This window comes from Phyllostomus hastatus, unplaced genomic scaffold, assembly GCF_019186645.2.
Source record: "Phyllostomus hastatus isolate PE091 unplaced genomic scaffold, TTU_PhHast_1.1 phas_scaffold_78, whole genome shotgun sequence".
Lineage (NCBI taxonomy): Eukaryota > Metazoa > Chordata > Mammalia > Chiroptera > Phyllostomidae > Phyllostomus > Phyllostomus hastatus.
In genome coordinates this window covers 89,797,860-89,811,651 of record NW_025334041.1, presented here as the reverse complement: position 1 = coordinate 89,811,651, position 13,792 = coordinate 89,797,860, and the positions used below count along the sequence as shown (strand labels likewise).

At 43.1% G+C, this 13,792-nt stretch overlaps 1 long non-coding RNA gene across 1 annotated transcript in view; it reads left to right on the top strand.

Moving 5' to 3' along the window:
* LOC123811767 overlaps positions 1 to 13,792 on the top strand; it is a 166,601-nt gene that overhangs the window by 134,001 nt on the left and 18,808 nt on the right. The window contains exon 5 of the long non-coding RNA XR_006784438.1: positions 6,935 to 7,049. This is a non-coding gene — a long non-coding RNA (uncharacterized LOC123811767). The remainder of the gene's footprint in view (positions 1 to 6,934; positions 7,050 to 13,792) is intronic.

Sequence of the window (13,792 nt, the reverse complement as noted above, 5' to 3'; positions counted from 1 at the left end):
CTGATTCTCCCTCTGCACCCTCCTGCCCAGTGTGTCTTGCGGTGCTCAGTTCCTCTGCCCCACTGCTAGTGTCTGGAGTGTGCACGGGTGTTTTTAATTGGATTCGCTGAGATGCATTTCTGACACTGATTTGGTTACATTATATTCTATTCTGTTATCAAACAAATTTGCTGTCAAACAAAAGATCAATGTTATTGTAATGTCCTACTTGATGGATTAAATAGGGTATTATTCAACTCTTATTAAACAATCAAGAAAAACACACTGGGACATGCTTCCCTTCACAGCTGCTGACAAATACAGTGCATGTGATCTGTGATTAAGAAACAAAGCAGGAGCAGTGATTTTCAGATTAATTAAACAAACAAGTAGGATTTAGGGACCAGGATTTTAAAAATCCAGTACAATGCTTTGGAACATGTTTGGAAAAGGATATAATTTACTTTAACTACATGAGTGAACACTTAAGAATATGAAATCTTCCAGTGACGCAATTCTAGGTTAATTGCCCAGAACTATCGCCGTGCCATAAACAAAACCGTTCCAGGGATGGACCTTTCAGAGGGTTTTTTCTCCATTGTGAGTAAATGTCCATTTAGAGAGCTTTTCTAAATTTAGAAGCAATGTTCATCAATCATTTATAACAAGCGCCAAGTAACTCCACTCAGCCGCCCACCCGAGATGCACCCTCCTTGCACGGAGGCTCCCCTCCGAGGGCCGCCATTGCTCTGCTGGCGTTCACGCCATTCCCGGGACCTGACCCCTGTGTTTCTCAGGCTTAAGATGCCCAGAGAAAGCAAATATTAAATCAGTAGAAATCTCTCTCTTATCTCAGCCTGCCTGGCTCTATATTATCTTTAAACTCCCCACCACCAGCACCCCCATCACTGGCTTTACATACAGTTGGCTACATTTTGGCTCCTTCTGTCTGATGCTGTTTCCGCTAATGGCTGAAGAAATGGAACATTACACCATTTAACGTGTGTGGGTCACATTAATCACAGAAAATTCTTTTAATGTCTCAGAAGTAACTGTCAAACTGGACATACTGAATCTATTTAAACTAAAGCATGCCATTTTTTATCTACAGTGATCTTTAATTCCCATAAAAGGGTCAAGAAAATGTGATTAAGTGACAGTTTTAAAATGTACTATAATATTAAATAGCTTGATTAAGTGACAACTATAAAATGTAATACAATATTAAGTATCTGGCTATGTCCCAAAAGAACTTTAAAGTATTTTTGAACGGTTTGGGAATTCACTAACCCATAATGGGTTACTAAGGAATTTTTTTTTATTTGGTGGGGACATAAAAATAGTTGAACTTAAAATACACACTAAAAAACAAAGCAACAACAAAAGCTTGAAACATTTATAGATAACACAGTCACAGAGTCTCTTTGGAGCACCAAAGCCCGGGCTTCTGGCAATATGGAGTGATCGGTTTAGGACTCTGAATTTACCAGTGCTTGACTAGAATTGTAATGCCTGTAACACAAAGAGTGGACTCAAAAGTGGTTGTGGCGGAGAAACCTCACAGCTGGATGAAAAGGCTCCAGGCTTGTCAGTGTCCTCTCAGGTGACCTCCAAGGGGCTGGTCATCAATGGACTCCCCTGGTCCTGGCTTAGCTTGTATGTTATGTCTCAGCTCCTGTTGGGTGAGGAGGGGAGGCAGCGTAGGAAACACCAACTTGGCTGAGCTCAGGTCCTCTAGTTTACCAGCCTTCTCAAGTAGAGTAAGCCAGTAGAGACACTGAAATATAAGATGGGGCCCATACGAGGATCCTGGCTTTGTATGGACTTTAATGGAAGCACCATGAAGGGTACTGAGGTTGGAAGGGGGCAATGCCTGAGAGAGATGCCTGGACCAGGTACACAGGCCAAATGACGAAAGAAGTTTACGCCTTTATTCACACTATTTAGTAACTCTTGTGCCCTGATTATTTGGTCATATCTTAGCCTGGGTTCCTCTAAAAAGCAGAATTTGAGGCAAAGGTTTTTGTTCTTTCATCCTGTTAGGGGTACAGCCCAGTGAGCAGGAGTGAGGGGAAAGGAGAGTGAGGCTGGGAGAGCCAATATGAGGACGTCTGATCGTGTTGGATGCTATTATATCTGACCGATTGCTTGATCTTGCAGGACTGCTCCCCAGGAAACCCTTACCATCTGGTACATCTGGGAGAAAAAAGGGGAAAGACTGCGTCTGCAGTTCCCATCTCTCATGGGTCAAACATTTTCTCTACTGTACATCAGCTCATCACTTCCACTTGCATTTGGATGGGTGAGTGGTGGGCTGCTGAGACATCGCACCTCTGTAGCAAAAGGAAGTCCCCAAGGCCGGAGACAGGGTCAGGTCAGGTGGAGCCTGTGTGATGTCAGCAGGAGCTTATGCAAAACTGGCCTGTGCAGTGGCATCTGGAACAGGAGAATCTGAGAGGAAATGAAGAGACAGCTAAGAGGGCCCCGTCTAGGTCAGAATCAGGTAGAGGCACTCTGCAGGTAGTCAGATTCACCAGCACGTCTCCATGTGTTCCTGCTGAGGGGAACTCAGTTGAATTTTGAAGGGTCTTTCTGGTATCCAGCCCAAGCATAAGCTCCCTTCTATCCCCAGAGAGGGTCTGGGATGTGTACCATGGAAAAGTAACACTGTAAAGTAGATAGTAAGCTTTGGTGATAGTTAGCAAATAGCTATACCAGGAATTGTGGTCGTGGGCTGCATGTCCCTTAGGAGCCTCCCAGTGTCCCACAGAGGCAAGGACTGTTCCTGACTTTTAAGGACACTCTTCAGGAGAAAGATGGAAAGCCGTGCTAGATGTCATTACAAGTCCCAGTGACGGAGACAAACAGCCGTGACACATTTATGTAGGCTCACTCACTCTTTCTCAGGGTGATGATGAAGCTTCATTTGGAAGATTTGCTCATCTGTCTAATAAATCAGAGAGGAAAGTTTCCCTGATATTTACTCGGACTTCCTTTCCCGTCTTCATTTCACTTCACTCCTCCAATGGCTCACCCTCGTACCAGGCTACATAAATCTCTTCTCTTTCTTCTGCCCCTTTGTCAACCATTAGCCTGTTCCCCCTCTGTCATTGTTTCACCAGACCATAGATGTAACTCTTCTAATCTTCCCTGATAAATCAGGCTCTCAGAATCACTCCTTGTTGTTCCCTCAAGCTCTCTGGAGCTGGGATCTAGGGCTCTGAGCGGCTGGCGCAGACGTTTCTTTTATAATGGGCCCTGAAAGGTTGTCAGCTGCAGATAATTAGGATCTCACTTCCCGCCACCAAGCTGCATATATCTTCCATGCAAAGGACCCCCATCACCTTCAAAAGAATTAACACATGCAGAGGAGATATATGAGGGGGCCGGGTGACCACCAGAGGATGGGGCCAGCTCTCCTGAAGGCCAAAACTGCTTCATGTTTCCGGTGAGAGGGGGGCGCTTTCTCTCAGGAGGAGAACCTGACCCTTCTCACACTATTTCATGGTAAAAATCTCATGCCTGGGGTCTGGATTGTGCAACACAAAGTAGTGAGAATATCTTTTCAATTAAAGTACTTTATAATAGTGCTCAGCCTTCATGCCCTTCCCTTCTCTCTCTCTCCCTCTTTCTCTCTCTCTCTCATTCATTCCCCCTGTTGAGCTAGAATTTAATCTTGCTGTGAAAACCCCAGCATATTTAACCTATGGCTTTTGTATTCTGCCTTGTGATAACTGGCCCACATGACTGTTAGTCACGTTGTTCAGTTTTTCTTTAATAGTTTCTGAGGACTATCAGGGATACGGCTTCAGGAGGGTTGGGCAGGCTGTCAAGTGGACCTGATATCAGAATGCAGCGTTGGCCCCACATGTGGCCTGGTATAGAGAAAACTGCTTTCAGGTGGGTGCTTTGTGAGGCCTCAGGGCCTGCCACAGTTGGGGGTTTGGCTAATATTCAGAGGGCAGGGAAAAATCAAGTGGGGTGGGTCTGAACCTCTCTGCCCACACTTCTGTCAGAGCAGATTTATTTTTATCCTTGTTATGTATTCATATTCCATGTAAGGTTTTATATATTTTTTAAACTTTATTTATTTTTAGTGAGAGAAGAAGGAAGGAGAAAGAGAGAGAGAGAAACGCCATTGTGTGGTTGCCTCTCCTGCACCCCAACTGGGGACTTGGCCTACAACCCAGGCATGTGCCCTGACCAGGAATCAAACCAGTGACCTTTTGGTTGGTAGGCTGACACTCAATCCACTGAGCCAGGGCAGGTTTTACATTTTAAAAGAGGGAAAATAAGTTTGAAACCTGCTGATTTTATCATCTTGTACATGAAGAAAGAGACCTAGAGATGTTAAGGTCACATGGCTTGTTAATATTAAACCAAAATTAGAATGCAGGACCCCCAATTTCTGTTCTTTCATCTTTCTCTATCACTTGGCTGTATTATCATCTTCATAATGTTCTTGAATATTATACTAGGATCTTAAAGAAACAGACAGTCCTAATATTCCCAGGGACTAGTGTTGATGAGTAAGTCCTGTTTGTGGGCTGAGGTGCTCCCACTTTGCACACCTGGAGTGATTTTTCTGGTGATGGGGACAGGTAGACACCGAGTCACCCTCATAATCACATCATCTGAGATGATTGGTGCGTCCCAGGGTGTGATTTTTGACCATAAACCTCAGCAAAGGCAACTGATGTCTTGAGGGAGAAAGCAAGTGTACCTGGGCCTCATCAGGGTCACTGCTGGGGCTGACCATGGATGGCATTTCAGAGCTAGACTGGGTCAGCCACTCCTTTCTAAGCTGAGGACAGTGAGGCTCAGAAAGGTTGTGTGATTTTCCCACATGGAGCAGAAGGGAGTTGAGAACTGGTGGGCAGCAGCCACTGATTCTTGTTTCTTGGCTGGATAAAGCTCTGCTGGTCTGTTTTCCTCCTTCCTTTTTCTTTGGGACCAGTAATGTGGGTGAAGGTGTTTGCTCTGAAGACCAAACTTGCCTTGGGCCTGCTGTTCAGGGTCTAGAAGAGAGAGATAAAGGGGCATGAAGAAGGTTATCATTTCTGATTGCTTCTCACCCCAGTTTACAACCTTGCCCTGGGTCGTATCCTCAACAAAGATGATGGTTTAGCCTCAATACATTAACTCATTGTTCTTATTTCTTTCGATTCAGAACTTGCATGAAGAAGAGGGGTGTTGTTTATTAGGTACCCTCATAACCCAAATCTCAATGTCCTACTTCTAGAATTTGTATTACCAGCTGTCTGCTGGCTGCCACCTCCATGAATCTAAACTAACTCCCCTGTGGAGAGCAGAGTCAGCTGGAATCATTCTTAATAAGAAGCCCAGTGGTTGGCATCATTTGTTGAACTGGGTGAAGACCAAAGCCATTGTGGGTTTAGACTGAGATTCCTTTTCTAAGCAGGGTTTTAAAAAACATTTCTTAAGAGTAAAACTTGAAACAAATGGGAGGCCTTGTTCCCACCAGGACTTAAAATACCAACATATGTATCAAAGAATCTATCCAATTTGATAAGTCAGTTTAAAGTGACCAGGAAATGACAACAAGAAGCCAGGCATGGAAGCCAGCATTTGGTGTTTGGAGAACATTAAATACCATCTGCACATGGGTCGGTCTCCAAAATCCTCAAGTTCTGAAACATTCCTCCTCCCTTCTGCTTTTTCTTTCTTGTCAGACATTCATTTATTTTTAGAGAGTCAGAGGGCTTTTTCTGATTAGGTCAAGGTGTCCCATTAAAAAGCAAAAAAAGGAGTTCACCTAAGAAGGAGTCATTTTAGCCAAAGATAGGAAAGACAAGGGAAGGAAAGCTCTCAGGGGCGGGAGAAGAGAGAGCTGCTAATTAGGCCAAAGGTATCTCCGAGAAAGTCACGCTGCAGTGGAAAGAAAGTCACTTCTTATTGAAAGAGGCAATGCTTTTTAATAAGTTTTCTCTTCTGGAAGGATACTAATAACACCTACCTCACTGAGTTGATGTCAGGGTAACATGAGGTAATCACGGTTAACACTTCAAGAACTGGAAAATGCTGTAAAAGTAAAGCATAGGATTAAGAGAGGTAGTTCAAAACTCTGAACACACCACAGCTTCCTCAAAGAGTGGATAGTAGATGTTGGCATGTAGGAGATTCCGTGAACTGATTTGCCAGAGATTTCTTGGCCTGCCTTCATTTTTATAACTCCATGGAAAATACAAAGCACATGTACAGCTCCCTCTGAGGATTTTTTTTTTGTCTATAGACTAGCTTGGTGTTGATTATAATTGAATTAAAATATGACTACCATTTAACAAAAATAGGGTATCTCCCAGAAACCCAATGCTTATTTGCTTCACACACTTTTATTGAGCACCTAGTGTGCATTGATCTCTAGACAGGAGTTGGGAAGACACAGCCCTTAAAGGAGGGCAAGAGTCCCCATGAACTTCATTTCCTAGTAGGACAACAAGGAGGCGGGCACAGTCTCAAACCAGGACATGACTTGCCTCCTCCACAAGCCCTTGTGGTCCCCTTTAAGTAGCACAATCTGTATGGCTTCATTCTGACATCTAAGGCAGGTAAGATTTTTCACTTTTTCCCCTGAAATCACATTTGTTCTTTATGCCTTTTTTTTTCAATCAAAGAAAATTGTTTACTTTCCAGTGCCATTTTAACTTGTTACTAGAGAGCATCTGGCCTGGGTGTTTTCCATGAGCATGAAAGTCCAGGAGGCTGCAGAAGGCAGTACCTACAACTGCGCAGTCAGGGCCCCTTCAATCCCCTGCCAGACAATGTGTCTTGCATTTCTCCAGTGTAAATAAAATGATGATTCAAAGAATGTTCCCCATTAATGAGTATCTGATTTAGAATAAAATAAAATCCATGCTGGGAAGTTGATGAGCTTGATTCTGCTGAATCGCTTCTAGCCTGCAACTCATATTTATCGGTCCTCTTCCTTTGACAGTTGTCCCCAGTCGTCTGCTGTTCTGGCTGCTGAGTGGAAAGGGAGAGGGCTCGCAGGTTGATTGTAGTTCCCAGTAACTGGAGGTGACATTTGAAAGCTCAAAGCTATTGAAAAGGTAGGTGATTATTAAAATGTAATGTGTTTCTGCTTTCCTGAGTATGACCTCCGGGTCTGGCAATTTGCTGCCAAGCACATGCCGAAGCTGGAACACAGGTGGTGATGCGTCTTCCCAGCGTTGGGAGAGTTTTAGACCATATTAACCACATACGTGTTCATCTTTCCTAATTGTTTCCAACAGTACATAAGCTGAAAAATTAAGATACAGAGAGAGGGGCAGGGAAGATTATGGTACCTATAATGAAGAAGGAAGAAGGAATGGGGGAGAGAAAGACAGAGAAAGGCAAGGAGGGAGGAAATAACATGTAACTAATCAGAAATAACACTTAAAAAACAATTGCTGTGGAAGGGTATTTTCCAGAAAAGCAGGAGGAGTCCACTCTGACCACACTCCCCACTTGCATTAACCACGCATTAAAATTAGTGACAATTTGCTTTTGCACATCCTCCGTCGGTTCCTCATGTGGCTGTGGCTTCAACTTGCCACGCTCCAGTATGTTGTTCAGATGAGGATGACTGGATGTATTATGGAGAGCAGGAATCACGGGCAAGCGAGAACACAGTTTTACTGGAGATAAAAGATGGGTGCCCTGCATAGGGGACTGGGACCCATGATCATTGGGCCTGAGAGCGTGGTGCCTTCTGAAAGACCTGCTGGAAGCAGCCACTTAATTTTCCTGATGAGGCTCTTGGAAATGGGCAAGCTGGGGCAATTAAAGGAGCAGGAGTTCTGTAGCTTGTTTTCTGTGTTAAGTTTCTCTGCCTGTGGAAGCCTCTGTTTTCCCATCTATAAAGTGGGTCTAATACCTATATCAGAGGAATAAATAAATAAGATATTGTTCCTAAGCACTTATAATTATTCCTGGCACAGTGTGCATGACAGGTGTCAAAAACTGGTATTATTAGTTATGAGGTTCTGGCCAAGGGATATTTTAAAAACGGTCCTTTGGTATTTTGTCAACAGAGTTCAAAAATTTAAATTTAGGCTGACTCCAAGAGAGAATGTTTTCTGCTGCATGTAGGCTCTCTCTGGAAGAATATGGCAAAAGAATTCATATCTCAAGCCTCTTGCCTTTATGACTGTTCTCTGTTCTTATTTTTGTGGGCCATTCAGTTGATGATTGATTCATGTTAATAATTTCAGACCCATCAACCCTTCCTACCCTCTGCAAAGAATAAAACCTTAAAAGCTACCAAGTCATTATCCCTTCTGAACTGAGTGAGGTATTCATGTAGCTGGGCTCTGTGCTAAAATGCGGATAGGCTGGGGCTGACTGACTGCTGCCTTAGAGAACCTGCATGGCTCCCTCCAGTCTCAGATCAGGTGTCCATCTCATGCACTAGGACACTGTCAGGTGCCTAAACAGGTTTTTCTGCAGATCTGGGTGGGGAGCATGGGGTCCTTGTGGGTCTCATGTGCAGCTCCCTGGACCACTCAGCCCTCCCCTGCTCTACCCCAGGCCGGTCAAATCCCAGGAAAAGTGCATCACACTGGCTCCAGGAGGGAACCCTTGCACAACAAGAGCCATCACCTCCGTGAAATTGGATCCATCTCTGCCCCTGTGGGGGCCAAGTGGCAGTTGAAGGTGCTTATAAATGACATAAATCGCTTGCAGAACCTCCAGAAACTATTACCTCAAGTTGAAAATAGCTGCTAAAATTTCACCTCCTTGGATGTTTACATCCCTTTACTTCAGCTTTTAGTTTGGAGTAGGGAGGATTGAAATGGTTTTGAGGGCCAAATTGCAAGGAAGGGCCAGTTAGCTGTGGCATCTGTTTCACATTCCGTGCAATTTGAATACTCACAGCTTTGCTTAAAATAAAGATATACGAACCCCCTCAAAAAAATAGAAAAGGGAAGAAAACCAGAAATTAATTGATCCTTTTGAGACATCAACCTGGCAGTGTAGAGTGGGTCAGTGGGTTTCAATATAGAGAAGGGAGTAGGTAGATAGATGAAAGCCTCACAAGAATCTTCTAGAAAGAAACCAAGCTAGCAACAAAGACTACTTTCCCTGTTTCTTTAGCTCCATCACAGCCCTGTGGCTCCTTCACTTCAGGTGTGATGAGGCATCAATCATGCAGCCACTATGGAGCACAGGAAGAGCTCAGGAAAATGCTGAGGGCTGGAGACTGTTTCAAAGAACTATGCTAGGAGCCATTGCCTTCTTACTTTGAAAGAGTAATTTAATTCTTTTAAATTATAAAAGCAATATAAGTTCACGGAACAAAACTTGGAAAATACAAGAAATATTTGAAAACATTAAAATCCTCTCTAGCTCCACTCTGTGACATTTGGATGCATTTCTTTCCAGTGGGAAAACCTCATAGACAATCATGGTCAGGAGGGAGTAGGAAGTGGGTCAAAATTTTTGGAGGACTAGATAAGGACTTATGATCCCAAGGCTTTGCTTTCTGGTCAACCAGCTGGGACTTCTCAAGGCTGGAGCCTCTGGGGGCTCTCTGTTCCACCCATTTCTTCATCCAGAGGAGGATGCTCAGACCGCATTCTTGCCAGAGTGCTGCGTCTTAAGTTCCCCAGGTCCCTGTAAGCAGCTGCAATTGCCTCAGTGGCAGGAGAAAGCAAACCCAATATCTAATCTGTTTTTGTTTCTTTGTTTTTCTTTCTTGGAACCCTGCAGGATATTCTTTCTATATTCTTAATTCTCAGTTTGGCATAGCTGAAAGCCCTTTTCTTACAATGGGAGGAATGTTTTGTTAGAAATAACACAAAACTGGGAAGCAGGGTCCTTGGGTTCTTCCCACCCTGTGCCTTGCTGTGTGATCTTGGGCAACTTGCTTTATCTCTCTGGGGGCGGGGGGAGGGGGGCGCGGGGATGGCAAGAAACTAGGTCAGTGGCTCAAATATGTGGATAAGAGGACTCAAGCACGTCACAGTCACCTGGGGAGCTTTTTCATGTTAATAAGACAACAAGATCTAAATGTTCACCCAAGCCAAGGCCTTAGTGACTCACTGGGAATGTGGAGGGAGTGGAGAGGGGAGGCAGCAGCAGGTGGGGACATGGCCTCAGGGACTGGGAGACCACACACTTCAGGGGAGGACATTCTTACTCCCTCCTGTTTCCACTGAAAAACCACATCACCTGCACAGTCCTCAGCACCAGCCATCTGAGAGATTACTCCAGGGTGAAAAATGCTGCTGTGGATGGAGGAGGCGGGGAAGAAGCCAGCTCAGATCCACTTTGTGTTTCTGTGCTATGTCTTGCCTAGAGACACCGACCATAAGGGAAGGAAAGAGTCTTTTTCTCTCTCCACTGCCTCAAGACAAACTATTTCTTGACTCTGGCTTTTGAGCTTTCTGAAAGAGAACAGAAAGGATGTCTCTGGAGTTATCTTAGTATTATGTTTATTTTCCTGTGCTCTTTTAAATTATCCATCTCCTTTCCCTATTCAACAGGGCTGTCAGGAGCTAAGTTTTAGGGACCCTCCAAACTAAGCCAGATAAAACCTATATGGTGTTAGTGGATAGCACTGGGGATGCAAAAAAGCCAAGCACCATGTGTACCTTTGCCAACATTGTTTTGGGGCCCAATTATACAAGTCTAGGCCAGCATGACTTTAGCAGTTAGTTTTCCACTTAAAGATATAAAATGCCATCTACACTTATATGACAACTGTGCTATTTCCACTAAAATAAGTCTGTGTTGAATAACTTTATCATTTAGGAGGTTGGGGATGAAAAAAGGAAGAAACTTTTAGAACCTATCACAATTTACTGGATTAGATGCAGGAAAGGATGACTGGAGATATAGTATTATAGAATTCTTTGTTCATAATCGTTTATACCTTTTCCTCTCTGAGCAAGAAGAGTTCTTGTTCTTTGGCCTCGGCAATAAGGCATTGGGTACCTAGTGGCAGCCTAGTGATATTTATATCCTGAAGTCTTATATTTAAATAAGAGATCTTTGAGGTAGTTGCCCAGTTACATGACATGTTGTTGAAACACTCCAAACCAGCAATTGGCAGTAACAGTGGTACAGTTACTGCTGTACCACTGAGTGGTACCTCTGAGTGACTTCGGGCTCACCCTGAGCCAATGTGCTAAGGCAACACAGATGCCTTAGTGAATGAATGAATGAATGATGTTTCGACTTTGGATTCAACAGACAACAGACATGAAAAACATTGTTAGCAAATTCTTCATCATGATATAGCATCAATAGTTCAAAAAAGGGAAGGAGGTGTGTCTTAATCTATTCAAACTTCTATAACAAAATCCCATAGCCTGGGTGGATTAAACAACAGAAATTTATTTCTCATTTGGAAGTTGGGAAGTCCAAGATCAAGGTGCTGGCAAATTCAGTGTCTGGTGAGTGCCTGCTTCCTGGCTTGTAGATAGCAGCCTTCTCACTGTGTGCTCACATGGCCTTTCCTCCGTGTGTGCTTTTGGGAAGATACTCCCTCTGTCTCTGTCTCTATCTCTGTCTCTGTCTCTGTCTCTGTCTCTCTTTCTGTTTTCATAGGGACACTAATCCTATTATGAGCATCTCAGCCTCAGGACATAATCTAAACCTAATTGCCTCTCAAAGGCCACACCTCTAAATACCATTAAATTGGGCTAGGACTTCATAATGAATTTTGAGTGGACACAACATTCAGCCCAGAACAGGGTATAATGAATCAAAGGAATGTCAGTAGAACACTGGGGCTCAACTCCCATGTCTATGAGCAGATGATCTATTTTTCTTGAGACTTTATGTTTATCTATAAGTAATAATACCTTAAGGATTGTCCTGAACAGTGCATTTGATTTCAAGACTGGACAGCAGATGCTCAATAAAGGTGACTACTATTACTTCTGTTGCTATGACTGATTCCAGTGTTTCTGTCATTTCTCATTCCCAAAGGAAGATAAGTACTAATCGTGATAGACTTACTTCAAGGAACCTTAAGAGTTTCAAGGCTTTCCTAGAGTGATAGTTTCCAATCTATGTTCTTATTTACAAAATACACCTACTCCACAAACTGCTAAAAACCAATGTGAGTTCCAGATGATGTTCTTTTTTTTAAGAAAAAGATTTTATTTATTTTTAGACAGGGGGAAGGGAAGAAGAAAGAGAGGGAGAGAAACATCGATGTGAGAGAAACATCAATCAGTTGCTTCTCATTCCCCCTCCAATGGGGGACCTGGCCTGCAACCCAGGCATGCACCCTGACCAGGAATTGACTGGTGACCTTTCATTTTGCAGCAGTCTGGGCCCAGGTGCTGTTCTTGCCAGTAAGCGAGCACTTCCTGGAATGTCAAATATTGACTTCTGAGTCAGTGCTATACATTATGACAAGCCCGAATCCCTCATTCTTACTTTATTTTACAAGATGAGAGTTGGACATAGGCCCCAAGTGGAAGATAGCATTTGAGTTTGGCTACTTACTACTCAGAACATTTACAAAAGGAAGCTACGTAGAAAGCAATAAAGAAGCCCTTTCTGTTTCTGCAGGAGTCAGTGTTTCGCAAATGTCTCTGTAATGATGTTTTATGAGTTGAACCTCCATGATAGGGTTTTATTTTTGTTTTTGTTTGTTTTCATTTCATTTTGTTTTGGTGTTTTTGCTTTAAGAGAAAGCTTGCCTTTATTTTCTTCTTCTTTATTTTATTAATTTTTTTTCCTGTTGTTGTTCAAGTACAGTTGTCTCAATTTTCCTCCCACTACTCCCCCCACCCCAGCCATCCCCACTTCCCACCCTTGCTCCTACTCCGCTTTGGCTTTGTCCATGTGTCTGTCCTTTATGCATGTTCCTGAAAACCCTTCCCCATTTTTCCCTCCATTATCTCCTCCCACCTCCCCTCTGGTTACTCAGAGGGGAGTAACCAGAGGTATCAGAGGTATCAGTTTGTTCTTAATTTCAATGTCTCTGGTTGTATTTTGCTTGCTTGTTTGTTCTGTTGATTATGTTCCTGTTAAAGGTGAGATCATATGGTATTTGTCTTTCACCACCTGGATTATTTCACTTAGCATAATGCTCTCTAGTTCCATCCATGCTGTGCAAAGGGTAGGAGCTCCTTCTTTCTTTCTGCTGCATAGTATTGCATTGTGTAAATGTACCACAGTTTTTTATCCACTCATTTACTGATGGGCATTTAGGTTGCTTCCAGCACTTGGCTATTGTAAATTGTGCTCTGAACATGGGAGTACCTAAGTACTTTTGAATTGGTGTTTCAGAATTCTTAGGGTATAATACCAGCAGTGGAATTGCCAGATCAAAAGGCAGTTCTGTTTTTAGTTTTCTGAGGAAATTCCATACTGTTTTCCACAGTGTCTGCACCAGTCTGCAATCCCACCAATAGTACACTAGGGTTCCCCTTTCTCCACATCCTCTCTAACACTTTTGTTTGTTGATTTGTTAATGATGGCCATTCTGATGGATGTGAAGTGGTACCTCATTGTGGTTTTAATTTTCATCTCTCTGATGGCTAGTGATGCTGAGCATCCTTTCATATGTCTCTGGACCCTCCGTATGTCCTCCTTGGAGAAGTGTCTGTTCAAGTCCTTTGCCCATTTTTTAATTGGGTTGTTTGTTTTCCTGGAGTAGAGTCATGTGAGTTCTTTATATATTTTGGAGATCAAACCCTATCCAAGGTATCATTGGCAAGTATAATTTTTTATATGGTTGGTTCTCTTTTCATTTCAATGCTGTTTTCTTTAGCCATGCAGAAGGAAAGCTTGCTTTTTAATTAATACTACCATGCACTGGATAGTTGGGGCTCTCTTGATTTTAAAT